Genomic DNA, 16,013 nt, shown 5'->3' with positions numbered 1-16,013 from the left:
AAGTAGAAGGATTCTCCCACAATCACTCACCACTGAGTGCTGTAAAGAGCTAGTGGTGTTCTTCTTAGATTAGACCACTCTTTTTGTAACCTGCTTTTTTCCACACACTATCCAGGAGCTAAAGTGACATTTACTTGTTATTTGTTTAAAGTATGAATAGTAAGTCCTATATCACTTTCAGGACTGAGAACATCTCAAAGGAGAATTACTTCAAAGGGAGTTAGCTGCCTAGAATATTTTAAAAGTCTTGGTCTAACTCTTGATAGGAACAAAATACATTTCTCACTCCCATCTGTATATGAAGTGTCATTGTTCTGCAATTATACATTCCATCACGCCAAGTATGATATTTTGCCATTGGTCACATCTCTTAGAGAACTAAGGGAAACTTTCTGTGCAAATTGCAGGAGGAACGCCAAGATATTTAATTGCAACAGCTTCAAGTGTTAGTTAAAAACGTTTCTCAGAAGCATAATTAATAGAGTAGTTCTGCCTTTTATGCACTTAGTGAAGCACTAGATATTGAAGTTTGCACTTTACGCAAAGTTGGCTAATGTCAGTGGACAAAAATGCATTCATTAAGTATACTAATTTTACCCTTGATATTGTCATTTTGTTCTTTGCAAAATTGAATTCCAACTAATAAGCCAGCCAGACAAAAAAATACAGCTGCTGAAATCCAGTGCCGTTTTCTTTCCTCTAATCATGAATACATTAATGACCTGTGTATACACAAAAATAAATATATAAACAATAATCTCACAATTCCTTAGACTGGCAAGGATTAGCAGTCAAACATAAAAAAAGGTTTTTTGGTCACTATACCTAGAGTTGTCCAACATTATAGAGGAGTACTAGCTGAGTAATGCACAGAAAATGTCTTACTTTCTATCCCCTTTATCCTATCCTTGAGCAAGACTGTTCAGCCTGGCCTCAATTTCTTTTACAGATTCATTTCAAAATTCAGAATTTGAAAAAAAGTCTCTTCTTATGCCCATTTAGGACAAAAAAAAATATTAGGACACTACTACTAGCTTCTTTTTCAAATATGGTAATGTGGAACTACAAAAATCATCCTTTTGGAAAAATACTTCTGAAAGTTCCTCTTCGGTGTCCCATCTTTATTTTTTTAATCCAAATTTAACTTTAGAATTCATTGATCTGAACGCTAATTCAGGTCATATTTTTCATTAAATGATACAAATACACATTTTTAATAACAACTCTCCAAAAGTAAGTCTGTCTAACATTCAATAGAATAGGTATTTCACAATTGAAATATATGTGGGCATTTGGTGAGAGTCACGAAACAAGTAAAGAGCAAGATGAAGAACTATTTGCAGAAGTCAAAAGTGCCTCAGGCAGAGTTCTCAAGTTCATAAACCTTCCTCAGAGGTTTGTGTGGATGACTCTAAGACAAAAGATTTGTAGTGCTTGCGACTGCTGACATAATATTATTAGATACAGTGTTTTAAACATTTTCTTTTGCGTGAATGCAGACTACCTTTGAATGATAAGAAATATATAAATGTATGTCAAAGTAGATAAATTAATCAAGAATAATAGGAAATCACTCCAGATTAAAAAGTCTTATAGTATGATCTGAAAATAGAAGAGCACAAGGACTCCTTTCTGTCCCTTCTGTTTGTTAGCTGTTTCCCATCTTGAATTCCTCCCCAGTGTGGTAACAGCTTTTTGATTAAAGAGTGCTGGAATTGTAATTAAGATATTATAAACATTGAGTATGCAATGTACAACAGAAAAGATATCCATGACAACAATTTCCAAATTAGATTGAATGGAAAAAAAGTCATTATCCAGGCAAAAAAAAAGGGAAACAAAAAAGAAAAACAAGAACAGCCTAGCTCTAAATCTTAAAAAAAAACAAGCAGGAACACAAACAATTATTACCTTTAACAGGTAAACTCTACACTGTGAGAACATCTGGCACAATTCCCGTATGACATTACTGAAGAATGTATACCTTGATTTTGAAGCCGTCTTGAAGCGGATGAAGAAAGATTGACATCTGCTTCATCCATGAAAATAAGATAGTCAGCTTACTCAGCTGGCTACTGTGAAGTGAGCTTGCCACCAACAAAACTTTTAAAGGAGAGATTATGGAATGAGAATGTAAAGGAGGTAGGAGAGAAACAAACTTTATACTGGGAGAAGTCATCATGAGAATTATGCTATGGGTAGGAAGACAGGAAAGAGTTGTTAGACAGATTCACGGGGAAGGGGAAGGCTGTAAGAGTAAAAAATAGTTTCTCTTCTGAAGAGGAAAAACACTTTTAGTATCCCTGACCTGATACAAATAATTTTCTTTAGCATTTACTTAAAATGCAGACTATTTGAAATAAGGTTTCTTACAAATTGTGATACATAAAAGGTAATTTAAAGAACTTCAGTTCGTGGTTTATTGTACTTATATCATATGAGGAAAACACTACACGTCAATTTATACAAAAATTCAACACTAGCAACCTCTACTGGGTTTCCTAGGTAATACAACATTTACCTGTATGCTTTTTCAAACTAAATATATATCAGACTTTATGTAGTATGGCAGGGCAGTTAGTGCCTTACACTACTTTTATGTTACATACTGACAAGCATCTGCCATTCATAATAGCTTTACTCTTCTTTTGTGCATTTCCATGTGCAGGCAAGACTGGCTTAATTGTCATATTGACAGGAGGTTACTGAAAAACAAAAATGCATGCATAGCAGAATAGAAGATTTTGTTTCCTCTCCTCAGCCAAAAATTATATTAAATTAACTAAACATTTGTTAGTGTGTTAATCTCAGACCTTCTTTAACCTTTGCTGCTATGTTCTGTTGTTATTGTTTCTAACATTGCCTTCAGCCAAGTTCTTTAAAGTCAGTTAATAGGAACCTCTATTCAGAAAGCCTATTGAAACAACATGAACAATTAAGTCTTTTTCATACATTACAAAGCAAACATTGCAAGCACTGTTGGCCTTCACCATATGTACCATAACAATACTGTTCAACAAAGCTAAAAGCTTAGGTAGAGGAGAATGACATCACTGAGACAGAAAGCAATGAGGGATAAATTAAATAGACATGTTCCTAAAGGCCGATTAGCCATTGAAAGGTCTTGAAAAAAATGGCTAAGAAGAAGTGCTGAGCAGTCAGGTTTATACATTCAGCTGCTTTTCATCACCCTTTCTACAGAAGAGAAAAAAATATGAGCTACTGAGGGAGGAGGGGCTGCATTCAATTTCAGACTAATTAAAAGTCATGAGTGACTGTTAACTAGAGCTTAATCATGGAAGAAGACATAAGGAACAGACTGAGGCAGTTTTCAGTGATTATAAACTACTATGGCCTCTGAGTAGCATGTTAAGTTTCCTTTTTAGGAGGAAAGAACAACCATGGAAACATCCTTGGCTTGTATCAGAAACGGTGTGACCAGCAGGTCCAGGGAGGTTATTCTCCCTCTGTACTCGGCACTGGTGAGACCACTCCTCGAGTACTGTGTTCAGGTCTGGGCCCCTCACCACAAGAAGGATGTTGAGGCTCTGGAGCGAGTCCAGAGAAGAGCAACAAAGCTGGTGAAGGGGCTGGAGAACAGGCCTTATGAGGAACGGCTGAGAGAGCTGGGGTTGTTTAGCCTGGAGAAGGGGAGGCTGAGGGGAGACCTCATTGCTCTCTACAGCTACCTGAAAGGAGGTTGTAGAGAGGAGGGTGCTCGCCTCTTCTCCCAAGTGACAGGGGACAGGACAAGAGGGAATGGCCTCAAGCTCCCCCAGGGGAGGTTTAGGCTGGACATTAGGAAAATATTTTTCACAGAAAGGGTCATTGGGCACTGGAACAGGCTGCCCAGGGAGGTGGTTGAGTCACCTTCCCTGGAGGTGTTTAAGGGACGGGTGGACAAGGTGCTAAGGGGCATGGTTTAGTGTTTGATAGGAATGGTTGGACTCGATGATCCAGTGGGTCTCTTCCAACCTGGTTATTCTATGAGTCTATGATTCTATGATCCTGTGAAGCTTGTATATATGGCTCGTGGTTCTATCTTCCATTTGGTAAGGCCCAAAAAGACACTTTAAAGGTGCTTCCACTTAGTTGAAACTGGCATAAAACAGAGATCTGTGAATTCTTTTGTAAAAAGTAAAGAAGCTGTAAGGAGTCTATTGCAATTTTAACTCAGAAAATGCCCCTGTTTTTGAATTGTTCTAGCTATTCTATAGCTTTAGCTGGCTTTTCCTTTGCTTGTTTCTCTCCTTCCATTGTGACTTACACCCTCGAAGGGATGACTTTCAGCAGATTAACATGATCTATAGCAGCAGCTTGACAGGTTTGTCAAAGCTTCAAAACCTCAGTTCTTCTAGCATGTGTCATATCTAAGCTCATGATCAATTTTTTTTTTTAAATTCAGTATTAACTTTTTTTAGAAATGGGAGATTGGTATTTTTCAGTCACTTTTGTAATGTACTACTCCAGAAAAAGACCCTCAAATCTGTTTAGTTAAAGTTTACATATACATGCAAGTAGCTAGGGAAAATGAAAACCAAGGGCTGAGGCAGATTAAGTGATCCTGTAACGAACAATGAAAAAGAAACTATGTAGGTCAGATTTGAGTAACCCGTAATTGCGCCATCCATAGCAAATCAAAGTGGTGCATCAAAAAATAAGCCTAATTATCCTAAATTTAAAGTAAGAAAAGAGCCTTATGAAAATGCTAACAAAGTGGTTAAAAGAAGTTAAATTGAATCTCAGGAATGAGAAATTTATTTTTAAAAAGGGATTAAATTTAAGGTTTCTAATAATGTTAAATTTCTTGATTAGACACTTAACCATTAAAGGAATGGTTCCAGTCATAACTAACCAGATAAAACCACAGAAAGACAGATATCCTAGCTACTCATAAGCTGCTATTTATTCTCAGCATAGTGGTGCACATTGCAGTATATGCCATTATCTTAATAACAAACCCACTTTCCTTCCTGTGGTCACTTTATTGCTGGTTTTGTAGTTACATTTTGTGTCTTTACATCTCAGATTAATATGTGATGTACACATACTTGCAGGCCTATGTCTCGATCCAATATCAGGGAGGGTTCTTAAACGATCCCAAGAGACCAAGATTAAGGCACAAACGAGGTCAGATGCCATACAATCTTGTGAGCTTTATTTTAACAACTGACAACAGCGACAGGACAGAGAGGAAAAGGAAGGAAAAGTTAGAATCCCTAAGCAAGAAGATGGTAGAGATGCAGCTAATTACCACCACCACGAATCCAGCGATGTCCCATTGGATCGGTCTCAGTGCAGGTGATGATGAAGACACAGCCACGGGGTGATGATGATGTTCCAAGCTCCAGGAAGACCGGGGAAGGCACACGCAGCAACACACACAAGGTTGAGTCCACGAGCAACGAAGAAGCAAGCAATGAAGAAGTCCAGGACCCCAAGTCCACCGAGCAGTGAAGAAGCCGGGCACCCCTAGCCCACCGAACAATGACGAAGTCGAGCACCCTGAGCCCACCGAGCAATGAAGAAGTCGAGCACCCCGAGCCCACCGAGCAACGAAGAAGCCCGAGGCTCCCCCATTTATTGCCCCAGTCCATGATTTCCCCGAATAGTCCACCCATTTTCAGGAATGCATTGTCATGCCCAGGTGCCACTTGATAAGCATGCTTCGGGTAGATGTTGTGGTCCAGGAAGGCATTGTCGTGCGCTGGTGTTCAACTTGATAAGCACGCTTCAGGTGGATATCATGGTTTTTCCGTTGGGGACAGTTTGGCAGTGCTCACGATATCAGCTCTTCATTGCAATAAAGATCCCTTACGGGATCGTGGGGGGGTTGGCAGTGATGTTGAGCCAAAGCAGTTCAATGGTAACAGTCCCTTACAGCCTATTCTCCAAGAAAAGGCCAAAGGGAGCGGTTAAAACGAGGCAAACTCAGCACTCAGATGTATTCAAGTGACAGTCCTGCAGAGCCATGGTGAGGGCAGCTTTAGTGGTGGCTGCACCAAGGGACATGATAGCATCTCTGTCAGTGAAGATCAGCAACAGAGACAGTAAATTTTGCAGCCAGGAACTAGATCAAGGCGTATAGGTGGTTCCCAGAACAAGGGAAGTGCAGGAGAGAGCAAAGGGCACTCAATTCCTGACTACCACAAGTGGCAGCTCTCAGATGGGTGGCTGATCCACGAGGGCCACTCCTGGAAACATAATCGAGAGACTTAAATGGCCCTTAGGGAGAGTCAGCAACAGGAGACAGTGAACAGGCTCAGGCAAACAGGGCATGGTGCATCAGAGGGGCGTGGTGAGACAGTTTGCACAGCAGTTTGCGCAGGCAGGGTGACCAGGGAAGGTGTGAGGACAGGGCACTGGACTTCAACCAGAAGTACCAGGGAACCATGATGTCCACTCAGCAGAGAATTAAGGCCTCTCCAAGCTCTGCACTGGCTGTGACTCATGCAGCCTCCCAGACAGAGCCCCAGTGAGTGTATGCTGCCACTCAGAAGGGGGGCTGCAGGGCAGGCTCCCCTCCTGCTCTGATATCATACAGGGAGGTGTGGTTGGGTGAAGGAAATCCTCTGCTTAGTAATGGAACTCAGGGAGAAGGGGAGCAGGCTGAGGACCATCAGGGAGTGCGAGAGGGACACTGACTACCAGAACAACACCCTCAGACTCAGCAGGCAGGCATGCCTCTTGCAACAGAGGACTCTCCATCCTCTCTCCACTCAGCTGAACAGAGAAATTTAGGAGATGGATGGGAATGGTAGTAGGTTTGGGCCAAGTGCAGCAGGTGTGTCACCTGTGTCAACCTCAGCCTTCCAGGTTCCCTTGCACAATAGATACAAAGCAAATTGAAACAAAGAGGAACTGAATGTTAATGTGGATGATGGGTCTAACAGCCTAGAAACTTTCTCAAGGTTAAGACATCCTAAGCCATCCACCAAAATGGCTTCTGTAAATAAAAAAAAGACAGGTCATTGTTGTAGGGAACAGAAGGCCCAGTCTGCAGACCAGATGCATTACACAGGGAAATCTGCCTGCCTGGGGTCTCGGTTAGAATACATGGAAAGAAAGCTTCCATCTCTGGTCAGGCCCATGGATTATTATCTACTATTGATTTTTTAAGTAGGCAGTACTGAAATCTCAACAGGAAACTGAGGGCAATTAAAAGGGACTTCAGGGCCTTAGGACAAATGGTGAAGGGATCGGGTACACAGGTAGTGTTCTCCTCTGTCATTCCTATTACAGGAAATTATGAGGGAAGGAGTAGGAAGAGCCAGGTAAAAAATAACTGGCTCTGAACCTAGATTGAGGAGCAAAATTTTGGGATGATTTTTTTTTTTTTTTGACCGTTTGTTGGCCTACACAATACCAGGCTTGCTGACAATTGATAGGGTACATCTGCCCCCAAGGGGCAAAAGTGTGCTTACCAAGAAGACAGCAGGGCTTATCAATGGAGCTTTAAATTAGATATGAAGGGAGAGGGTGGCAAAACCAGGCTTTGTAGAAAAAAAGACTGGGAATGGCACTCCAGTGTCAGAGGGATGTGGTGCTGACAAGGCCCTTTGGCCTTCCACCACAGAGAAAGTGGGGGATAGCACTCCAAGGGGCAGCAAAGATGCAAAGGTTATTGATGGGTTAGGAACTACACTTAGGAATGAAAATAATTCCCCACAGAAGCATGGCGGGATCAACAGCACAACTGAAGTGCATCTGAACCAATGCATGCAGCATGAGCAAAAAACAGGAGAAACTAGAAGTCATTGTAAGGACTAGGATATAATTGCCATCATGGAAATGTGGTAGGACAACTTGCACAACTCGAGTGCTGACATGGTTAGCTATAAAGTCTTCAGGTGGGATAAGCAAGAAAGGAGAGATGGTGGGGTAGCCCTCTGTATTAGAGAGTGTTTTGATTGCCTTGAGCTTAATGGTGGTGATGATAGGGTTGTTTATGGGTAAAAATCAGAGGAATACCCAATAAGGCAGATTATTGAGGTGGGAGTCTGCTATAGACTGCCCGGCCATGAAGAAGAGACAGAACAGATATTCTACAAGCAACTAGAAGTCATGATCACTAGCCCCTGTCCTTGTGGGTGACTTCAACCTACCAGATGTCTGCTGCAAGTATAATACAGCAGAAAGAAAACAGTCTAGGAGGTTCCTGGAGTGTGTGGAAGACAACTTCATGACACAATTGTTAAGTGGACCAACTAGGGAAGGCATCCCACTGGACCTGTTGTTTGTAAACAGAGAAGGATTTGTGGGAGATGTGGTGGCTGGAGAACGCCTGGGGCACAGCAATCATGAGAGTATAGAATTCTCAGTTCTTGGAAACGTGAGGGGATCAGCAGAACTGCCACCTTGGACTTCCAGAGGGCAGACTTTGAACTGTTTAGAAGGCTGGTTGCTAAAGTTCCTTGGGAGGCAGTCCTAAAGAGCAAAGGAGCCTGAGAGGACTGGATAGTTTTCAAGAGGGAAATGTTGGCAGCACAGGAGCAGGCCATCCCCATGTGCCTATAAATGAGCTGACGGGCAAGAAAAGCAGCTTGGCTGAACAGAGAGCTTTCGGTGGATCTCAGAAAAAAGGAGGAAAGTATATGAGCTTTGGAAGAAGGGGCAGGCATCTCAGGAGTACTACAAGGATGAATAATATTGCATTCCTGTCTGAACAGTTATTGGGAAAGTAATCTGAAGAGGATATTGAGCTTCTTGTTCCCATGTATTCTTCTTCTCTACATATATTTGTACTTTTCTGTTCTTCTCTTATCCTATCTATTCCATATCAAGAATTCTCAGATAAGAATAGGCAGCACCATGCATAGTTGTCACTTTTGTCCCATTTGGCTGCTGAAGAACGGCTACATCTGACAGCAAAAATTACTGTAAGAGCCCTGTCTCAGCCAAGGCCAGAGCGTTCACTCCAGTAGACAGGAAATGTTCGGGCAATAAGCCAAACTGTTCTGTTAAGGCTCCAAGGACAAGCACAGTAAGGATGTTTTCAAAGTCTCAGCCATTTTTAAGTGATTTCCAACAGAAACACAAAATTTCTATAAAGACTTCCACTTAAGCAAATTTACCCTCTATTTAATTTAATGCAGACATGCTATATTCTTACAATGTGGTTTTAAACCTGTAGATGTGTTGAGTCAAAACACTGAAAAAAAATAATTCACAGTGCCACAGTGCCCTAGAGTATTACTGCAACTGAAAGCAAGGTTTCCCAGGAAAGACAATTTTTTACTAAACAGAGGAAAAATTTCATCTCATTGAGATGCCCTGGCAAGGCCTGAAACCAATCTTAAATCCGTACCTATATGTTATTACCAGCTTTGCTGGCACACAGTTGGTTTCAGTCTGAAGAGTTTTCAGTCCTTTACCACTAAAAAAAAAAAAAAAAAAAAGACTACTGTTTCCCACTGTCCTGGTTTAGCCCTCCCCACCCCTGCCTCTCCCCCTCCACCCCACCACCAGGCAGATCAGTGGCTAAAACTGAGAAGCTTTTAGGTCACCCCCACAAGAAAGGGAAAAGGGAAATGAAAGAGAGACTTACAGGTTGGAAACTAACTCTAAAACAATGAAACAGTAATAATAAAAAGAACACAAAAGTGTAAATACAAAAATAATAAGATATATAAACGTATACAAAACCAATTCAAACTCCCCCAGTGACAAGTACATCATTGCTGATGCTGCAGGGCAGGTGCTGAGAAGGTCCTGGACTAGACTCAGAAACAGGTGGGAGCTGGACCCAGGAACTGGATGCAGGAATACATGGATGGGTTCAAGGACAAATAGACAGGTGAGGTCTTCCCTGAACATCAGCCATTGAAGAAACAAGACTGACCCTCCTGATCTCTAAGCTTTTAGACTGAGTATGACATTGTAAGAGTCGGTTAAAGAATTTCTGCCTCAACATTTTCTCATTCTAAGCCTCAGAACTTGACTGCATAAATCACAGATGCAGGCCTTACTAAAATGGCCAAAGCTGGTATGGAATGAATGCTTTGTACCCGTACCTACCTCTTTATCTCAAAAATGTTCTGTATCTGTCTCCAAACCTCCCTTCTCCTTCATGAAGCAAGGAGGAAAAGACAGGAAGATTAATGACAGAACTTACCACAGACCCATACCCCAACAGAGCATGCACGAAGAACAGTTCAATCAAAGTTCACGGTTATGATGACTACTGGCCTTCATGAGGAGACCCCAGGTTGACCACCGCCGCCAGGAGGGGCACATGTGCAAGGGGAGGAGACCTGCAGACACGCCTCTCTTGGCATGTATGGCCTGCTAGGTGGAGATCGGCACATCTCCACAGGCAAAGGCGAGTCACAGGTGTATTGACTAGCATAAAAGACAGCTCTGAAGCAGCTGAATTCTGAAGATCTTCCCCACCATAAGATCACCTCAATCGAAGGTCTTCTGGACTGGGACCCCAAGAGACGCCGGACATCGGTGGACCCATGGTGGTAGCTATAACCCCCTTTTCTTCCCTTTCCTCCCCATCTTTCTCCTTATTCTCTCTCGCTCTTCCTATCACAAGTCGCTTTATGGGCACTGTTAATAAGTACCAGTTTGGATTGAAATTTAACTCCCTTGACTTGGTCAACTCCCTTGACTTGCTTTTTCCTTTGCACTCTGAAATTATAAATGAAATGAGTCATCACGTGTCCACTTATGAGTGGACCGTGACAGACATGTATGGCATGGAATACTTCATTGGTCAGGCTCGGGTCACCTGTCCTGTCTGCTCCTCACTGCTGGTTCAACATCCTTTGCCAGCAGCTCTGGCACAGCCTTAATTTACATAGGAAGAGGTGTAAGCAGTGGCCTCTCTACACACCAGTGGCCTGTTGTTGGTGATAACTATCAGGCTGAAAGGTCAGTGTTCTGATCTTTGTTCAGTTCATATGTTGTGCTTTAGCCCAAACCAGAACAACCACACCTTCATTATTCCTGTCTCCATCTGCCCTAGAAGAAATCCTAGTTATAAACAAATATATTTGTATCTATCTGAAGCACATAACAGCCTCCTGATATGTTTTTTTCTATTACAAAAGAAGATTAACCTTGATGTTTGTTCAAATGCGTGAGTTACTGTTGTAGTAGGTTTTTTCTTTTGGGTAAAAGTATTATTTTAATTCATGCGACAATTTTTGGAAAATGAAATAGAAAAGCAAAACAGGGAATATCAAACCATTACTTCACAAGCTGGATTTCCTTTATGAGTGATTCACCAAGGAACCAAAGGCAATATGGCAAGAAGCCACGTGTTCTTCTGGGAAAAAGTATAAATACAAGCCGTAAGTGGTTTCTGAAATTTGCACCGTAGCAAAATAGGCATTTTCCCAGCCATTTTCTTAGTTATTTAATGAAAAACATCTAGATAGCACCAAGGATGATAATGATGATAGAATGACAGTTGTTTAGAGGTACAATAAAACTTTGTACTGAAGTTAATATTAAGAAAAGCAGCTTTGTAAGTTGTGAGGATCAAGAAACCTCAGAGACAAGGTTTCCTTCCATTCTACAACTTCTAATATAATGTCTATTTTTTCCCAGTGCATGCTATAATAAAGACTATACAGAATGACACTATACAGAACGACACAGGAAAATTTAATCAAGTTGGACACTTGATGGGCCTCTATACAAAAGCCACTACTCAAAGCTCCTGGTTATGTAACTTCCTTTTCGAAAAAAAAATGTTCTTTCTGATATCACATGTTATGCACAATATTTTTCTTTCTGTAACTAAACCTTAAAAATCACTCAGTTCAGATCTACACCTGAAACTTTCCAGAATATGCTGACCATCCCGCTGACCACCATCTATTTCACAGTACCTTAGTCACTCTCACCTGCTCAAAACATGCTCAGAAGTTTTCCAAAGTGGATCCAGTACCAAATGCAACCTTCTTCTGCTTGTACCAGTGCAATGCACCAGTCCTGTTTGGCAGGAAGGGCAGAGGTAGGTGGTCTTCTGAGTTTTTACAAGAAACCCCAAAATGGCAACACTTGCCTCAGTTTTCTTTGCGCTCAGTCAAATTTACAGTGTACAAGAATTTGGCAAAAGGTTGGGTTTTTTACAAAACAGCAGCAGCTCAAATACAGTCAATGCCATCCAAAGTGATAACGTCACTTAGTCACAATGTCACTAGGTGTCAAGACGAGTGGGAAAGAGAGAGGGAGAGATGGGGAGGGAAGGGACTATAACAGAAAAATAATCTCCACCCAGAAGAAACCAGTGGAGACTTCAGCAGCAAACGTGGTTCACAGTGCAGTGGGCACACATGCGTGCTTTTTGGCACACGTTATTTACAAAAGGAACTCCATCCCTTATTTGCATATGAGGTCCACAGAGCAGAGGTCTTCCCATCCTTACACAGTATCCCTACTGGGAAGTTCTTAAAGTGGAGAATGTGTAGAAGATCCTTCTGGAAGGTGCTGGAATTCGGTCTGGGAGTTTCGGGGGTCACTCACAGTTCAAAATACTCTTGCCAGAATAGCCAATGCTTGAACCCTTTGGGCGCCTGTGCACAGCCAGGGGCTCACTTGTGTCTTCAGGCTAGTTAGAGTGAGTCAGAAGTTTTTGCCTCTTCACAAATTGCAAAGGCCCTTCCCTTCTCTAAGCACAGCCTCCAGACACTGGGGCAGCAAGATACCAAAAGGCCAAACTGCTTAAAGCCCCCAAGCGCACACAATTTGGCATTAAGACAAGTGTTTAAAACACACAAATAATTCAGAAATTAACCCTTACAACCAGTTAGGGCCAAAATTGCAGACTTCATTAAAATACTCTCTGCTACTCTGTGCACTAGAGGGACTTCCTAAGAGCAAGGGGTTAGTCTTACACTATAATCACCTAGTTCTTTTCATCTCTTTCAGTACCTGAATTAAAATAGACAACTTGTTTTGTAATACTTGTCTACTAAACAGACATTTGGTTTATATCACAGGCTACTGCTGACAAAGGATTTTCATGTATCTTAGTACTAAAGAACTATAGTTCTTGTATGTCCAGTGGACATACTGTTACACAGACAAATACTTCTTCAGGGATCTGAAAATATAAAAACTCAAAAGTGTATCATATATATGTGTGTATATATATATACACAATCACATACACACAAATTCTTTGCTAAGGCACAGAAAAACTTCATTGTGTTTTTATACTTAGTCCTTACAATGGTACTTTATTAAAATGCCTTCATCCCAGTTTTTGCATTACACCTTTATCTCTACTGCCACTGATTTTATAGCCGCTAAACCGATAGTACCCCTTAAGTCAATAAAATCCTTACTTTTTAAGATTATTTGAACACTTCTGCCTTATCTAACTTCTAAATTTACTTTATGGAGCTATATAGCTCTTTAATACTCTTAAAAGGAGATATTTAAAGAGGCTTTTAGGAAAAATAGTTGGTATATGCTCATCACATGATTCAAGAACTAAAAGGGTAAGCTGAAAAAGGCAGGGGAACTAATAATAATGTACCTCTTGTGGTGGTTATGGCACAGTCAAAGGATTACTGATGGAAATTCGGGCCTATTTTCATTTACATCTGTGACTAATCTTTAATTACTTCAGATGCAAGCAAAGCTGAACCTACAATAAAAACATTAATTTAAGAGGAAATAAAGTGAGATGAAAAATCAGTTTCCTCAAAGCATATCCCACCAATAAAGACTTTTCCCATTAGTAGATACAGACATCGTTTTTAAAAAACAAATGGTCATATCAAATAAACATTCTAAATATCATGTTTAAGGGCAAAAGGAAAAGGAAATTATGACCATTACGTACTTGTGATATTTTATTTTGTTTTGATATATTCTTTTCCTCTTTGCGGAGGAGATTCTAAGAAAAAGGACAATGTTTCCCATAATTTCTTTGCAAGTCGTATGTGTTGTATTTTGTTGCACATAACTCTCCTCTGCAGCTGCAGTGTTAAGGAAAAGACAACAGTCACCCAGGCAAACACACAAAGCCTTGGAATCAACAGCTACTTAGAACAGCTGTTTTATAAACAAGATATAACAAAAATGCTAACTTCAAAAACTTAGTCACTCTCTTCAAGAAAAAATAAACCTAATTACAGTGTAGCCTTTTCTTCTTCGCTAATACTCCAGCACTACATGCCATACCCCATGCATTCTACAAAGCATCAGCCTTGTGACATGAGCTTTGCTCCTTTCTTTTTCCTTCACATAAAAAAGGCCTTATATGATTTATGCATCTATAATTGTTGGAAATGTAGTTAGTATGAAAGGCTGCAATTGAATGCAAGCCTGGGTCACATCGTCTGGAAATTAATTTTCCATTTACTCAGGGAACAGGGAGAAGTTGGATCCAAGGCTTTGGTTTTGGCTTGTCCTGGAGTTAATGAAAACATACAGATCAGGAGATGACTTTCCCTATAGCTCAGGTGTGATGACATTCAGGAATTCTGTTTAGTTAGGAGCTGCAAAGTAGGACAGATCAAAACATACCAGTTATGACCTATCAAATTCAGATTGCTAATCTCCATTTGCCCTAGCAAACAACTTACAAATTATCACATTTGAGAGTGCCTTCATGTGACAAAGCAAACTTGATGCTCTTCTGTTCCATGTGAGCACTCTAGCAGCCAAGCTGTCATGGGAAACTCGAAAGCTTTGGACTGAAACATGCTGTCACTGTTTGCATGACATCTGACCGTGGGTGTAAGGATGACTGCCACGCTGAGACTCTCTAAGCAGACTGACAAAGTAATGAGGCTTGAATGCATGCAAGCATAAGATGAACACAAAGTTAGTCAGCAGCACTGAGAAACAAAATCATTTCTAGCATAATCTTGTGTGCCTGAGGAGCTCTGAGACAAACAACTGTTGTGTGAACATCAGAATAAATGAAGGATGACTTTCAATAAAGTTGTTGGATGACTTTTTAACAGCACTGTTCTAAGTGTGACCTCACTCCTCCTTACAGATCAAAGAATCCATGTGGGGAAGAAACATTGCACAGTCCCACCATATGAAAAGCTGATCCATGTGAATCCTCCCCTATCTAATAAGGGGAGAGCTTCTAATGGAGCCTTGCCTTCAGAAGAGGAATTGCCTCCTACTTTCACAAACATCCTGAATTCGTTTGTGCAGCAAGTAAGTGTAAAGGAAGATAAGACCAGGAAGGGAATATATTATGTAAACTTTGCTTTTATAGAAGAACAAACTAAAAACTAGACCCTCATGGAGTTTAGACTGCTCCAGGGATAAGTAGTATTGGAGCAGGCTTATGCCATGAAACTTCACTCCAGGTACATCTTCAAGTACAAAATTCTCCTTTCTCAGAATTTGAGCAGGTAAATATGGTACTGCAGTTAATAAAAGTAATGTTCACAATTGAGTTAATAGGAATTTTCCTAACTCTAATAAAAAGAACAGAATCATTTGGTTTTATCCTTTGCATGTGATATTGCATGTCACTCCATGTATGGATTCAGATTTGCCACCTAGGAGTGAAAAAAATGCAGCTTATATATACTAGATGAAATTAATTACAATAGCAAAATTAGCACACATGTATAGTTTACATACATGAAAATTCTTTGCAAAGAGCCATTTGTGTCAAATTCGATACGTGTCACTCCTTTCATCTAAGGAAAGCAAATACTTTACCAAATTCCTTCATTTTTATCCCAAATGACTATCTGCATTTCCTCCGAGTAAACCACAACTGAGGCATTTTAATATGTTAATATATTAAACATGTCACCAACGTCACATACATTCTTCTAAACAAAGAATGTGATTTTATAGATTACTTTATAGATTTCATAGATTAATTTATAGATTAATATCCTATCTGCATATATGGATGAACTATTAAAACAAACTTTATTCCCTGAAAATATAAACCCATTCTTTGACTTTCTCTTTCAGTCAAGGTTCTTTCATTATTTTGCAGCTGTGGTATACCATATCTTTCACTTACAAGAAAATGATTACTCTTGTGTCAATAAACTGGCATGAAG

The sequence above is a fragment of the Phaenicophaeus curvirostris genome, chromosome 6 (genome assembly GCF_032191515.1).
Source record: "Phaenicophaeus curvirostris isolate KB17595 chromosome 6, BPBGC_Pcur_1.0, whole genome shotgun sequence".
Lineage (NCBI taxonomy): Eukaryota > Metazoa > Chordata > Aves > Cuculiformes > Cuculidae > Phaenicophaeus > Phaenicophaeus curvirostris.
Note: the sequence above shows the minus strand (reverse complement) of the source record.